Source organism: Microplitis mediator, chromosome 11, assembly GCF_029852145.1.
Source record: "Microplitis mediator isolate UGA2020A chromosome 11, iyMicMedi2.1, whole genome shotgun sequence".
Classification (NCBI taxonomy): domain Eukaryota; kingdom Metazoa; phylum Arthropoda; class Insecta; order Hymenoptera; family Braconidae; genus Microplitis; species Microplitis mediator.
This window is the reverse complement of record NC_079979.1, coordinates 16,124,516-16,140,384: the sequence shown is the minus strand read 5'-3', so window position 1 is coordinate 16,140,384 and position 15,869 is coordinate 16,124,516.

The following is a 15,869-nucleotide window of genomic DNA, read 5'->3' as shown; positions in this document are numbered from 1 at the left end:
AATAAAAGTATCGACAGTCAAATTTTCTGGAAATCCCAGAAAAATCCCATAGGAATCCCATAGAAAATATAGACCTAGCACTCGGTGTTGTAAAAAAAAATAGAAGTATCGACAGTCAAATTCTCTGGAAATCCCAGAAAAAACCCATAGAAAATATAGACCCAGCCCTCGATGTTGTAAAAAAAATAAAAGTGTCGACAGTCAAATTCTCTGGAAATCCCAGAGAAATCCCATAGGAAACCCATAGAAAATATAGACCCAGCACTCGATGTTGTAAAAAAAAATAAAAATATCGACAGTCAAATTCTCTGGAAATCCCAGAGAAAACCCGTAGAAAACCCATAGAAAATATAGACCTAGCAATCGGTGTTGTAAAAAAAATAGAAGTATCGACAGTCAAATTCTCTGGAAATCACATAGAAAACCCATAGGAAACCCATAGAAAATATAGACCCAGCACTCGATGTTGTAAAAAAAAATAAAAATATCGACAGTCAAATTCTCTGGAAATCCCAGAGAAAACCCATAGAAAACCCATAGAAAATATAGACCTAGCAATCAGTGTTGTAAAAAAAATAGAAGTATCGACAGTAAAATTCTCTGGAAATCCCAGAGAAAACCCATAGAAAACCCATAGGAAATATAGACCTAGCACTCGATGTTGTAAAAAAAAAATAAAAGTATCGACAGTCAAATTCTCTGGAAATCCCAGAGAAAACCCATAGAAAACCCATAGAAAATATAGACCCAGCGCTCGATGTTGTAAAAAAAAATAAAAGTATCGACAGTCAAATTCTCTGGAAATCCCAGAGAAAACCCATAGAAAACCCATAGAAAATATAGACCTAGCACTCGGTGTTGTCAAAAAAAATAAAAGTATCGACAGTCAAGTTCTCTGGAAATCCCAGAAAAAACCCATAGAAAACCCATAAAAAATATAGACCCAGCACTCGATGTTGTAAAAAAAAATAGAAGTATTGACAGTCAAATTCTCTGGAAATTCCAGAGAAAACCCATAGAAAACCCATAGAAAATATAGACCTAGCACTCGGTGTTGTAAAAAAAAATAAAAGTATCGACAGTCAAATTCTCTGGAAATCCCAGAGAAAACCCATAGAAAACCCATAGAAAATATAGACCTAGCACTCGGTGTTGTCAAAAAAAATAAAAGTATCGACAGTCAAGTTCTCTGGAAATCCCAGAAAAAACCCATAGAAAACTCATAGAAAATATAGACCTAGCACTCGGTGTTGTAAAAAAAAATAAAAGTATCGACAGTCAAATTCTCTGGAAATCCCAGAGAAAACCCATAGAAAACCCATAGAAAATATAGACCTAGCACTCGGTGTTGTCAAAAAAAATAGAAGTATCGACAGTCAAGTTCTCTGGAAATCCCAGAAAAAACCCATAGAAAACTCATAGAAAATATAGACCTAGCACTCGGTGTTGTAAAAAAAAATAAAAATATCGACAGTCAAGTTCTCTGGAAATCCCAGAGAAAACCCATAGAAAACCCATAGAAAATATAGACCTAGCACTCGGTGTTGTAAAAAAAAATAGAAGTATTGACAGTCAAATTCTCTGGAAATTCCAGAGAAAACCCATATAAAACCCATAGAAAATATAGACCCAGCACTCGATGTTGTAAAAAAAAATAGAAGTATTGACAGTCAAATTCTCTGGAAATTCCAGAGAAAACCCATAGAAAACCCATAGAAAATATAGACCTAGCACTCGGTGTTGTAAAAAAAAATAGAAGTATTGACAGTCAAATTCTCTGGAAATTCCAGAGAAAACCCATAGAAAACCCATAGAAAATATAGACCTAGCACTCGGTGTTGTAAAAAAAAATAAAAGTATCGACAGTCAAATTCTCTGGAAATCCCAGAGAAAACCCATAGAAAACCCATAGAAAATATAGACCTAGCACTCGGTGTTGTCAAAAAAAATAAAAGTATCGACAGTCAAATTCTCTGGAAATCCCAGAGAAAACCCATAGAAAACCCATAGAAAATATAGACCTAGCACTCGGTGTTGTAAAAAAAAATAAAAGTATCGACAGTCAAATTCTCTGGAAATCCCAGAAAAAACCCATAGAAAACTCATAGAAAATATAGACCTAGCACTCGGTGTTGTAAAAAAAAAATAAAAGTATCGACAGTCAAATTCTCTGGAACTCCCAGAGAAAACCCATAGAAAACCCATAGAAAATATAGACCTAGCACTCGGTGTTGTAAAAAAAAATAAAAGTATCGACAGTCAAATTCTCTGGAAATCCCAGAGAAAACCCATAGAAAGCCCATAGAAAATATAGACCTAGCACTCGGTGTTGTCAAAAAAAATAAAAGTATCGACAGTCAAGTTCTCTGAAAATCCCAGAAAAAACCCATAGAAAACTCATAGAAAATATAGACCTAGCACTCGGTGTTGTAAAAAAAAATAAAAGTATCGACAGTCAAATTCTCTGGAAATCCCAGAGAAAACCCATAGAAAACCCATAGAAAATATAGACCCAGCACTCGATGTTGTAAAAAAAAATAAAAGTATCGACAGTCAAATTCTCTGGAACTCCCAGAGAAAACCCATAGAAAACCCATAGAAAATATAGACCTAGCACTCGGTGTTGTAAAAAAAAATAAAAGTATCGACAGTCAAATTCTCTGGAAATCCCAGAGAAAACCCATAGAAAACCCATAGAAAATATAGACCTAGCACTCGGTGTTGTCAAAAAAAATAAAAGTATCGACAGTCAAGTTCTCTTGAAATCCCAGAGAAAACCCATAGAAAATCCATAGAAAATATAGACCCAGCACTCGATGTTGTAAAAAAAAATAAAAGTATCGACAGTCAAATTCTCTGGAAATCCCAGAGAAAACCCATAGAAAACCCATAGAAAATATAGACCTAGCACTCGGTGTTGTCAAAAAAAATAAAAGTATCGACAGTCAAGTTCTCTGGAAATCCCAGAAAAAACCCATAGAAAACCCATAAAAAATATAGACCTAGCACTCGGTGTTGTAAAAAAAATAGAAGTATCGACAGTCAAATTCTCTGGAAATCCCAGAGAAAACCCATAGAAAACCCATAGAAAATATAGACCCAGCACTCCATGTTGTAAAAAAATATAGAAGTATCGACAGTCAAATTCTCTGGAAATCCCAGAGAAAACCCATAGAAAACCCATAGAAAATATAGACCTAGCACTCGATGTTGTAAAAAAAAAATTAAAGTATCGACAGTCAAATTCTCTGGAAACTCCAGAGAAAACCCATAGAAAACCCATAGAAAATATAGACCCAGCACTCGATGTTGTAAAAAAAAATAAAAGTATCGACAGTCAAATTCTCTGGAAATCCCAGAGAAAACCCATAGAAAACCCATAGAAAATATAGACCTAGCACTCGGTGTTGTCAAAAAAAATAAAAGTATCGACAGTCAAGTTCTCTGGAAATCCCAGAAAAAACCCATAGAAAACCCATAAAAAATATAGACCTAGCACTCGGTGTTGTAAAAAAAATAGAAGTATCGACAGTAAAATTCTCTGGAAATCCCAGAGAAAACCCATAGAAAACCCATAGGAAATATAGACCCAGCACTCCATGTTGTAAAAAAATATAGAAGTATCGACAGTCAAATTCTCTGGAAATCCCAGAGAAAACCCATAGAAAACCCATAGAAAATATAGACCTAGCACTCGATGTTGTAAAAAAAAAATAAAAGTATCGACAGTCAAATTCTCTGGAAATCCCAGAGAAAACCCATAGAAAACCCATAGAAAATATAGACCTAGCACTCGGTGTTGTCAAAAAAAATAAAAGTATCGACAGTCAAATTCTCTGGAAATCCCAGAGAAAACCCATAGAAAACCCATAGAAAATATAGACCCAGTACTTGATGTTGTAAAAAAAAAATAAAAGTATCGACAGTCAAATTCTCTGGAAATCCCAGAAAAAACCCATAGAAAACTCATAGAAAATATAGACCTAGCACTCGGTGTTGTCAAAAAAAATAAAAGTATCGACAGTCAAATTCTCTGGAAATCCCAGAAAAAACCCATAGAAAACTCATAGAAAATATAGACCTAGCACTCGGTGTTGTCAAAAAAAATAAAAGTATCGACAGTCAAGTTCTCTGGAAATCCCAGAGAAAACCCATAGAAAACCCATAGAAAATATAGACCCAGCACTCGATGTTGTAAAAAAAAAATAAAAGTATCGACAGTCAAATTCTCTGGAAATCCCAGAAAAAACCCATAGAAAATATAGACCCAGCCCTCGATGTTGTAAAAAAAAATAAAAGTATCGACAGTCAAATTCTCTGGAAATCCCAGAGAAATCCCATAGGAATCCCATAGACAATATAGACCTAGCACTCGGTGTTGTAAAAAAAAATAAAAGTATCGACAGTCAAATTCTCTGGAAATCCCAGAGAAAACCCATAGAAAACCCATAGAAAATATAGACCCAGCACTCGATGTTGTAAAAAAAAAATAAAAGTATCGACAGTCAAATTCTCTGGAAATCCCAGAAAAAACCCATAGAAAATATAGACCCAGCCCTCGATGTTGTAAAAAAAAATAAAAGTATCGACAGTCAAATTCTCTGGAAATCCCAGAGAAATCCCATAGGAATCCCATAGAAAATATAGACCCAGCACTCGATGTTGTAAAAAAAAATAGAAGTATTGACAGTCAAATTCTCTGGAAATCCCAGAGAAAACCCATAGAAAACCCATAGAAAATATAGACCTAGCACTCGGTGTTGTAAAAAAAAATAAAAGTATCGACAGTCAAATTCTCTGGAAATCCCAGAAAAATCCCGTAGGAATCCCATAGAAAATATAGACCTAGCACTCGGTGTTGTAAAAAAAAATAAAAGTATCGACAGTCAAATTCTCTGGAAATTCCAGAAAAATCCCATAGGAATCCCATAGAAAATATAGACCTAGCACTCGGTGTTGTAAAAAAAATAAAAGTATCGACAGTCAAATTCTCAGGAAATCCCAGAGAAAACCCATAGAAAACCCATAGAAAATATAGACCTAGCAATCGGTGTTGTAAAAAAAATAGAAGTATCGACAGTCAAATTCTCTGGAAATCCCAGAGAAAACCCATAGAAAACCCATAGAAAATATAGACCCAGCACTTGATGTTGTAAAAAAAAAATAAAAGTATCGACAGTCAAATTCTCTGGAAATCCCAGAGAAAACCCATAGAAAACCCATAGAAAATATAGACCCAGCACTTGATGTTGTAAAAAAAAAATAAAAGTATCGACAGTCAAATTCTCTGGAAATCCCAGAAAAAACCCATAGAAAATATAGACCCAGCCCTCGATGTTGTAAAAAAAAATAAAAGTATCGACAGTCAAATTCTCTGGAAATCCCAGAGAAATCCCATAGGAATCCCATAGACAATATAGACCTAGCACTCGGTGTTGTCAAAAAAAATAAAAGTATCGACAGTCAAGTTCTCTGGAAATCCCAGAGAAAACCCATAGAAAACCCATAGAAAATATAGACCTAGCACTCGGTGTTGTCAAAAAAATAAAAGTATCGACAGTCAAATTCTCTGGAAATCCCAGAGAAAACCCATAGAAAACCCATAGAAAATATAGACCTAGCACTCGGTGTTGTCAAAAAAATAAAAGTATCGACAGTCAAATTCTCTGGAAATCCCAGAAAAATCCCGTAGGAATCCCATAGAAAATATAGACCTAGCACTCGGTGTTGTAAAAAAAAATAAAAGTATCGACAGTCAAATTCTCTGGAAATTCCAGAAAAATCCCATAGGAATCCCATAGAAAATATAGACCTAGCACTCGGTGTTGTAAAAAAAATAAAAGTATCGACAGTCAAATTCTCAGGAAATCCCAGAGAAAACCCATAGAAAACCCATAGAAAATATAGACCTAGCAATCGGTGTTGTAAAAAAAATAGAAGTATCGACAGTCAAATTCTCTGGAAATCCCAGAGAAAACCCATAGAAAACCCATAGAAAATATAGACCCAGCACTCGATGTTGTAAAAAAAAATAAAAGTATCGACAGTCAAGTTCTCTGGAAATCCCAGAGAAAACCCATAGAAAACCCATAGAAAATATAGACCTAGCACTCGGTGTTGTAAAAAAAAATAAAAGTATCGACAGTCAAATTCTCTGGAAATCCCAGAGAAAACCCATAGAAAACCCATAGAAAATATAGACCTAGCACTCGGTGTTGTCAAAAAAAATAAAAGTATCGACAGTCAAGTTCTCTGAAAATCCCAGAGAAAACCCATAGAAAACCCATAGAAAATATAGACCTAGCACTCGGTGTTGTAAAAAAAAATAAAAGTATCGACAGTCAAATTCTCTGAAAATCCCAGAGAAAACCCATAGAAAACCCATAGAAAATATAGACCTAGCACTCGGTGTTGTCAAAAAAAATAAAAGTATCGACAGTCAAATTCTCTGGAACTCCCAGAGAAAACCCATAGAAAACCCATAGAAAATATAGACCTAGCACTCGGTGTTGTAAAAAAAAATAAAAGTATCGACAGTCAAATTCTCTGGAAATCCCAGAGAAAACCCATAGAAAACCCATAGAAAATATAGACCTAGCACTCGGTGTTGTCAAAAAAAATAAAAGTATCGACAGTCAAGTTCTCTGAAAATCCCAGAAAAAACCCATAGAAAACTCATAGAAAATATAGACCTAGCACTCGGTGTTGTAAAAAAAAATAAAAGTATCGACAGTCAAATTCTCTGGAAATCCCAGAGAAAACCCATAGAAAACCCATAGAAAATATAGACCCAGCACTCGATGTTGTAAAAAAAAATAGAAGTATTGACAGTCAAATTCTCTGGAAATCCCAGAAAAAACCCATAGAAAACTCATAGAAAATATAGACCTAGCACTCGGTGTTGTAAAAAAAAAATAAAAGTATCGACAGTCAAATTCTCTGGAAATCCCAGAGAAAACCCATAGAAAACCCATAGAAAATATAGACCTAGCACTCGGTGTTGTAAAAAAAAATAAAAGTATCGACAGTCAAATTCTCTGGAAATCCCAGAGAAAACCCATAGAAAACCCATAGAAAATATAGACCTAGCACTCGGTGTTGTCAAAAAAAATAAAAGTATCGACAGTCAAGTTCTCTGGAAATTCCAGAGAAAACCCATAGAAAACCCATAGAAAATATAGACCTAGCACTCGGTGTTGTAAAAAAAAATAAAAGTATCGACAGTCAAATTCTCTGGAAATCCCAGAGAAAACCCATAGAAAACCCATAGAAAATATAGACCTAGCACTCGGTGTTGTCAAAAAAAATAAAAGTATCGACAGTCAAGTTCTCTGGAAATCCCAGAAAAAACCCATAGAAAACTCATAGAAAATATAGACCTAGCACTCGGTGTTGTAAAAAAAAATAAAAGTATCGACAGTCAAGTTCTCTGGAAATCCCAGAAAAAACCCATAGAAAACCCATAGAAAATATAGACCTAGCACTCGGTGTTGTCAAAAAAAATAAAAGTATCGACAGTCAAGTTCTCTGGAAATCCCAGAAAAAACCCATAGAAAACTCATAGAAAATATAGACCTAGCACTCGATGTTGTAAAAAAAAAATAAAAGTATCGACAGTCAAATTTTCTGGAAATCCCAGAGAAAACCCATAGAAAACCCATAGAAAATATAGACCCAGCACTCGATGTTGTAAAAAAAAATAAAAGTATCGACAGTCAAGTTCTCTGGAAATCCCAGAGAAAACCCATAGAAAACCCATAGAAAATATAGACCTAGCACTCGGTGTTGTCAAAAAAATAAAAGTATCGACAGTCAAGTTCTCTGGAAATCCCAGAGAAAACCCATAGAAAACCCATAGAAAATATAGACCTAGCACTCGGTGTTGTCAAAAAAAATAAAAGTATCGACAGTCAAGTTCTCTGGAAATCCCAGAAAAAACCCATAGAAAACTCATAGAAAATATAGACCTAGCACTCGGTGTTGTAAAAAAAAATAAAAATATTGACAGTCAAATTCTCTGGAAATCCCAGAGAAAACCCATAGAAAACCCATAGAAAATTTAGACCTAGCACTCGGTGTTGTCAAAAAAAATAAAAGTATCGACAGTCAAGTTCTCTGGAAATCCCGGAGAAAACCCATTGAAAACCCATAGAAAATATAGACCTAGTACTCGGTGTTGTCAAAAAAAATAAAAGTATCGACAGTCAAGTTCTCTGGAAATCTCAGAAAAAACCCATAGAAAACTCATAGAAAATATAGACCTAGCACTCGGTGTTTTAAAAAAAAAATAAAAGTATCGACAGTCAAATTCTCTGGAAATCCCAGAGAAAACCCATAGAAAACCCATAGAAAATATAGACCCAGTACTTGATGTTGTAAAAAAAAAATAAAAGTATCGACAGTCAAATTCTCTGGAAATCCCAGAAAAAACCCATAGAAAACTCATAGAAAATATAGACCTAGCACTCGGTGTTGTCAAAAAAAATAAAAGTATCGACAGTCAAGTTCTCTGGAAATCCCAGAGAAAACCCATAGAAAACCCATAGAAAATATAGACCCAGCACTCGATGTTGTAAAAAAAAGATAAAAGTATCGACAGTCAAATTCTCTGGAAATCCCAGAAAAAACCCATAGAAAACCCATAGAAAATATAGACCCAGCACTCGATGTTGTAAAAAAAAAATAAAAGTATCGACAGTCAAATTCTCTGGAAATCCCAGAAAAAACCCATAGAAAATATAGACCCAGCCCTCGATGTTGTAAAAAAAAATAAAAGTATCGACAGTCAAATTCTCTGGAAATCCCAGAGAAATCCCATAGGAATCCCATAGACAATATAGACCTAGCACTCGGTGTTGTAAAAAAAAATAAAAGTATCGACAGTCAAATTCTCTGGAAATCCCAGAGAAAACCCATAGAAAACCCATAGAAAATATAGACCCAGCACTCGATGTTGTAAAAAAAAAATAAAAGTATCGACAGTCAAATTCTCTGGAAATCCCAGAAAAAACCCATAGAAAATATAGACCCAGCCCTCGATGTTGTAAAAAAAAATAAAAGTATCGACAGTCAAATTCTCTGGAAATCCCAGAGAAATCCCATAGGAATCCCATAGAAAATATAGACCCAGCACTCGATGTTGTAAAAAAAAATAGAAGTATTGACAGTCAAATTCTCTGGAAATCCCAGAGAAAACCCATAGAAAACCCATAGAAAATATAGACCTAGCACTCGGTGTTGTAAAAAAAAATAAAAGTATCGACAGTCAAATTCTCTGGAAATCCCAGAAAAATCCCATAGGAATCCCATAGAAAATATAGACCTAGCACTCGGTGTTGTAAAAAAAAATAAAAGTATCGACAGTCAAATTCTCTGGAAATCCCAGAAAAATCCCGTAGGAATCCCATAGAAAATATAGACCTAGCACTCGGTGTTGTAAAAAAAAATAAAAGTATCGACAGTCAAATTCTCTGGAAATTCCAGAAAAATCCCATAGGAATCCCATAGAAAATATAGACCTAGCACTCGGTGTTGTAAAAAAAATAAAAGTATCGACAGTCAAATTCTCAGGAAATCCCAGAGAAAACCCATAGAAAACCCATAGAAAATATAGACCTAGCAATCGGTGTTGTAAAAAAAATAGAAGTATCGACAGTCAAATTCTCTGGAAATCCCAGTGAAAACACATAGGAAACCTATAGAAAATATAGACCCAGCACTCGATGTTGTAAAAAAAAATAAAAATATCGACAGTCAAATTCTCTGGAAATCCCAGAGAAAACCCATAGAAAACCCATAGAAAATATAGACCCAGCACTTGATGTTGTAAAAAAAAAATAAAAGTATCGACAGTCAAATTCTCTGGAAATCCCAGAAAAAACCCATAGAAAACTCATAGAAAATATAGACCTAGCACTCGGTGTTGTCAAAAAAAATAAAAGTATCGACAGTCAAATTCTCTGGAAATCCCAGAAAAAACCCATAGAAAACTCATAGAAAATATAGACCTAGCACTCGGTGTTGTCAAAAAAAATAAAAGTATCGACAGTCAAGTTCTCTGGAAATCCCAGAGAAAACCCATAGAAAACCCATAGAAAATATAGACCTAGCACTCGGTGTTGTCAAAAAAAATAAAAGTATCGACAGTCAAATTCTCTGGAAATCCCAGAAAAAACCCATAGAAAACTCATAGAAAATATAGACCTAGCACTCGGTGTTGTCAAAAAAAATAAAAGTATCGACAGTCAAATTCTCTGGAAATCCCAGAAAAAACCCATAGAAAACTCATAGAAAATATAGACCTAGCACTCGATGTTGTAAAAAAAAAATAAAAGTATCGACAGTCAAATTCTCTGGAAATCCCAGAAAAAACCCATAGAAAACTCATAGAAAATATAGACCTAGCACTCGGTGTTGTAAAAAAAAATAAAAGTATCGACAGTCAAATTCTCTGGAAATCCCAGAGAAAACCCATAGAAAACCCATAAAAAATATAGACCCAGCACTCGATGTTGTAAAAAAAAAATAAAAGTATCGACAGTCAAATTCTCTGGAAATCCCAGAAAAAACCCATAGAAAATATAGACCCAGCCCTCGATGTTGTAAAAAAAAATAAAAGTATCGACAGTCAAATTCTCTGGAAATCCCAGAGAAATCCCATAGGAATCCCATAGACAATATAGACCTAGCACTCGGTGTTGTAAAAAAAAATAAAAGTATCGACAGTCAAATTCTCTGGAAATCCCAGAGAAAACCCATAGAAAACCCATAGAAAATATAGACCCAGCACTCGATGTTGTAAAAAAAAAATAAAAGTATCGACAGTCAAATTCTCTGGAAATCCCAGAAAAAACCCATAGAAAATATAGACCCAGCCCTCGATGTTGTAAAAAAAAATAAAAGTATCGACAGTCAAATTCTCTGGAAATCCCAGAGAAATCCCATAGGAATCCCATAGAAAATATAGACCCAGCACTCGATGTTGTAAAAAAAAATAGAAGTATTGACAGTCAAATTCTCTGGAAATCCCAGAGAAAACCCATAGAAAACCCATAGAAAATATAGACCTAGCACTCGGTGTTGTAAAAAAAAATAAAAGTATCGACAGTCAAATTCTCTGGAAATCCCAGAAAAATCCCATAGGAATCCCATAGAAAATATAGACCTAGCACTCGGTGTTGTAAAAAAAAATAAAAGTATCGACAGTCAAATTCTCTGGAAATCCCAGAAAAATCCCGTAGGAATCCCATAGAAAATATAGACCTAGCACTCGGTGTTGTAAAAAAAATAAAAGTATCGACAGTCAAATTCTCAGGAAATCCCAGAGAAAACCCATAGAAAACCCATAGAAAATATAGACCTAGCACTCGGTGTTGTAAAAAAAATAGAAGTATCGACAGTCAAATTCTCTGGAAATCCCAGAGAAAACCCATAGAAAACCCATAGAAAATATAGACCCAGCACTTGATGTTGTAAAAAAAAAATAAAAGTATCGACAGTCAAATTCTCTGGAAATCCCAGAGAAAACCCATAGAAAACCCATAGAAAATATAGACCCAGCACTTGATGTTGTAAAAAAAAAATAAAAGTATCGACAGTCAAATTCTCTGGAAATCCCAGAAAAAACCCATAGAAAACTCATAGAAAATATAGACCTAGCACTCGGTGTTGTAAAAAAAATAGAAGTATCGACAGTCAAATTCTCTGGAAATCCCAGAGAAAACACATAGGAAACCTATAGAAAATATAGACCCAGCACTCGATGTTGTAAAAAAAAATAAAAATATCGACAGTCAAATTCTCTGGAAATCCCAGAGAAAACACATAGGAAACCTATAGAAAATATAGACCCAGCACTCGATGTTGTAAAAAAAAATAAAAATATCGACAGTCAAATTCTCTGGAAATCCCAGAGAAAACCCATAGAAAACCCATAGAAAATATAGACCCAGCACTTGATGTTGTAAAAAAAAAATAAAAGTATCGACAGTCAAATTCTCTGGAAATCCCAGAAAAAACCCATAGAAAACTCATAGAAAATATAGACCTAGCACTCGGTGTTGTCAAAAAAAATAAAAGTATCGACAGTCAAATTCTCTGGAAATCCCAGAAAAAACCCATAGAAAACTCATAGAAAATATAGACCTAGCACTCGGTGTTGTCAAAAAAAATAAAAGTATCGACAGTCAAATTCTCTGGAAATCCCAGAAAAAACCCATAGAAAACTCATAGAAAATATAGACCTAGCACTCGGTGTTGTCAAAAAAAATAAAAGTATCGACAGTCAAGTTCTCTGGAAATCCCAGAGAAAACCCATAGAAAACCCATAGAAAATATAGACCCAGCACTCGATGTTGTAAAAAAAAGATAAATGTATCGACAGTCAAATTCTCTGGAAATCCCAGAAAAAACCCATAGAAAACCCATAGAAAATATAGACCCAGCACTCGATGTTGTAAAAAAAAAATAAAAGTATCGACAGTCAAATTCTCTGGAAATCCCAGAAAAAACCCATAGAAAACTCATAGAAAATATAGACCTAGCACTCGGTGTTGTAAAAAAAAATAAAAGTATCGACAGTCAAATTCTCTGGAAATCCCAGAGAAAACCCATAGAAAACCCATAGAAAATATAGACCCAGCACTCGATGTTGTGAAAAAAAAATAAAAGTATCGACAGTCAAATTCTCTGGAAATCCCAGAAAAAACCCATAGAAAATATAGACCCAGCCCTCGATGTTGTAAAAAAAAATAAAAGTATCGACAGTCAAATTCTCTGGAAATCCCAGAGAAATCCCATAGGAATCCCATAGACAATATAGACCTAGCACTCGGTGTTGTCAAAAAAAATAAAAGTATCGACAGTCAAGTTCTCTGGAAATCCCAGAAAAAACCCATAGAAAACTCATAGAAAATATAGACCTAGCACTCGGTGTTGTAAAAAAAAATAAAAGTATCGACAGTCAAGTTCTCTGGAAATCCCAGAAAAAACCCATAGAAAACCCATAGAAAATATAGACCTAGCACTCGGTGTTGTCAAAAAAAATAAAAGTATCGACAGTCAAGTTCTCTGGAAATCCCAGAAAAAACCCATAGAAAACTCATAGAAAATATAGACCCAGCACTCGATGTTGTAAAAAAAAATAGAAGTATTGACAGTCAAATTCTCTGGAAATCCCAGAGAAAACCCATAGAAAACCCATAGAAAATATAGACCCAGCACTCGATGTTGTAAAAAAAAATAAAAGTATCGACAGTCAAGTTCTCTGGAAATCCCAGAGAAAACCCATAGAAAACCCATAGAAAATATAGACCTAGCACTCGGTGTTGTCAAAAAAATAAAAGTATCGACAGTCAAATTCTCTGGAAATCCCAGAAAAATCCCGTAGGAATCCCATAGAAAATATAGACCTAGCACTCGGTGTTGTAAAAAAAAATAAAAGTATCGACAGTCAAATTCTCTGGAAATTCCAGAAAAATCCCATAGGAATCCCATAGAAAATATAGACCTAGCACTCGGTGTTGTAAAAAAAATAAAACTATCGACAGTCAAATTCTCAGGAAATCCCAGAGAAAACCCATAGAAAACCCATAGAAAATATAGACCTAGCAATCGGTGTTGTAAAAAAAATAGAAGTATCGACAGTCAAATTCTCTGGAAATCCCAGAGAAAACACATAGGAAACCTATAGAAAATATAGACCCAGCACTCGATGTTGTAAAAAAAAATAAAAATATCGACAGTCAAATTCTCTGGAAATCCCAGAGAAAACCCATAGAAAACCCATAGAAAATATAGACCTAGCAATCGGTGTTGTAAAAAAAATAGAAGTATCGACAGTCAAATTCTCTGGAAATCCCAGAGAAAACCCATAGGAAACCCATCGAAAATATAGACCCAGCACTCGATGTTGTAAAAAAAAATGAAAATATCGACAGTCAAATTCTCTGGAAATCCCAGAGAAAACCCATAGAAAACCCATAGAAAATATAGACCCAGCACTCCATGTTGTAAAAAAATATAGAAGTATCGACAGTCAAATTCTCTGGAAATCCCATAGAAAACCCATAGGAAACCCATAGAAAATATAGACCCAGCACTCGATGTTGTAAAAAAAAATAAAAATATCGACAGTCAAATTCTCTGGAAATCCCAGAGAAAACCCATAGAAAACCCATAGAAAATATAGACCTAGCAATCGGTGTTGTAAAAAAAATAGAAGTATCGACAGTCAAATTCTCTGGAAATCCCATAGAAAACCTATAGGAAACCCATAGAAAATATAGACCCAGCACTCGATGTTGTAAAAAAAAATAAAAATATCGACAGTCAAATTCTCTGGAAATCCCAGAGAAATCCCGTAGGAATCCCATAGAAAATATAGACCTAGCACTCGGTGTTGTAAAAAAAAATAAAAGTATCGACAGTCAAATTCTCTGGAAATTCCAGAAAAATCCCATAGGAATCCCATAGAAAATATAGACCTAGCACTCGGTGTTGTAAAAAAAATAAAACTATCGACAGTCAAATTCTCAGGAAATCCCAGAGAAAACCCATAGAAAACCCATAGAAAATATAGACCTAGCAATCGGTGTTGTAAAAAAAATAGAAGTATCGACAGTCAAATTCTCTGGAAATCCCAGAGAAAACACATAGGAAACCTATAGAAAATATAGACCCAGCACTCGATGTTGTAAAAAAAAATAAAAATATCGACAGTCAAATTCTCTGGAAATCCCAGAGAAAACCCATAGAAAACCCATAGAAAATATAGACCTAGCAATCGGTGTTGTAAAAAAAATAGAAGTATCGACAGTCAAATTCTCTGGAAATCCCAGAGAAAACCCATAGGAAACCCATCGAAAATATAGACCCAGCACTCGATGTTGTAAAAAAAAATAAAAATATCGACAGTCAAATTCTCTGGAAATCCCAGAGAAAACCCATAGAAAACCCATAGAAAATATAGACCCAGCACTCCATGTTGTAAAAAAATATAGAAGTATCGACAGTCAAATTCTCTGGAAATCCCATAGAAAACCCATAGGAAACCCATAGAAAATATAGACCCAGCACTCGATGTTGTAAAAAAAAATAAAAATATCGACAGTCAAATTCTCTGGAAATCCCAGAGAAAACCCATAGAAAACCCATAGAAAATATAGACCTAGCAATCGGTGTTGTAAAAAAAATAGAAGTATCGACAGTCAAATTCTCTGGAAATCCCATAGAAAACCTATAGGAAACCCATAGAAAATATAGACCCAGCACTCGATGTTGTAAAAAAAATAGAAGTATCGACAGTCAAATTCTCTGGAAATCCCATAGAAAACCTATAGGAAACCCATAGAAAATATAGACCCAGCACTCGATGTTGTAAAAAAAAATAAAAATATCGACAGTCAAATTCTCTGGAAATCCCAGAGAAAACCCATAGAAAACCCATAGAAAATATAGACCTAGCAATCGGTGTTGTAAAAAAAATAGAAGTATCGACAGTCAAATTCTCTGGAAATCCCATAGAAAACCTATAGGAAACCCATAGAAAATATAGACCCAGCACTCGATGTTGTAAAAAAAATAGAAGTATCGACAGTCAAATTCTCTGGAAATCCCATAGAAAACCTATAGGAAACCCATAGAAAATATAGACCCAGCACTCGATGTTGTAAAAAAAAATAAAAGTATCGACAGTCAAATTCTCTGGAAATCCCAGAGAAAACCCATAGAAAACCCATAGAAAATATAGACCTAGCACTCGATGTTGTAAAAAAAAAATAAAAGTATCGACAGTCAAATTCTCTGGAAATCCCAGAGAAAACCCATAGAAAACCCATAGAAAATATAGACCCAGCACTCGATGTTGTAAA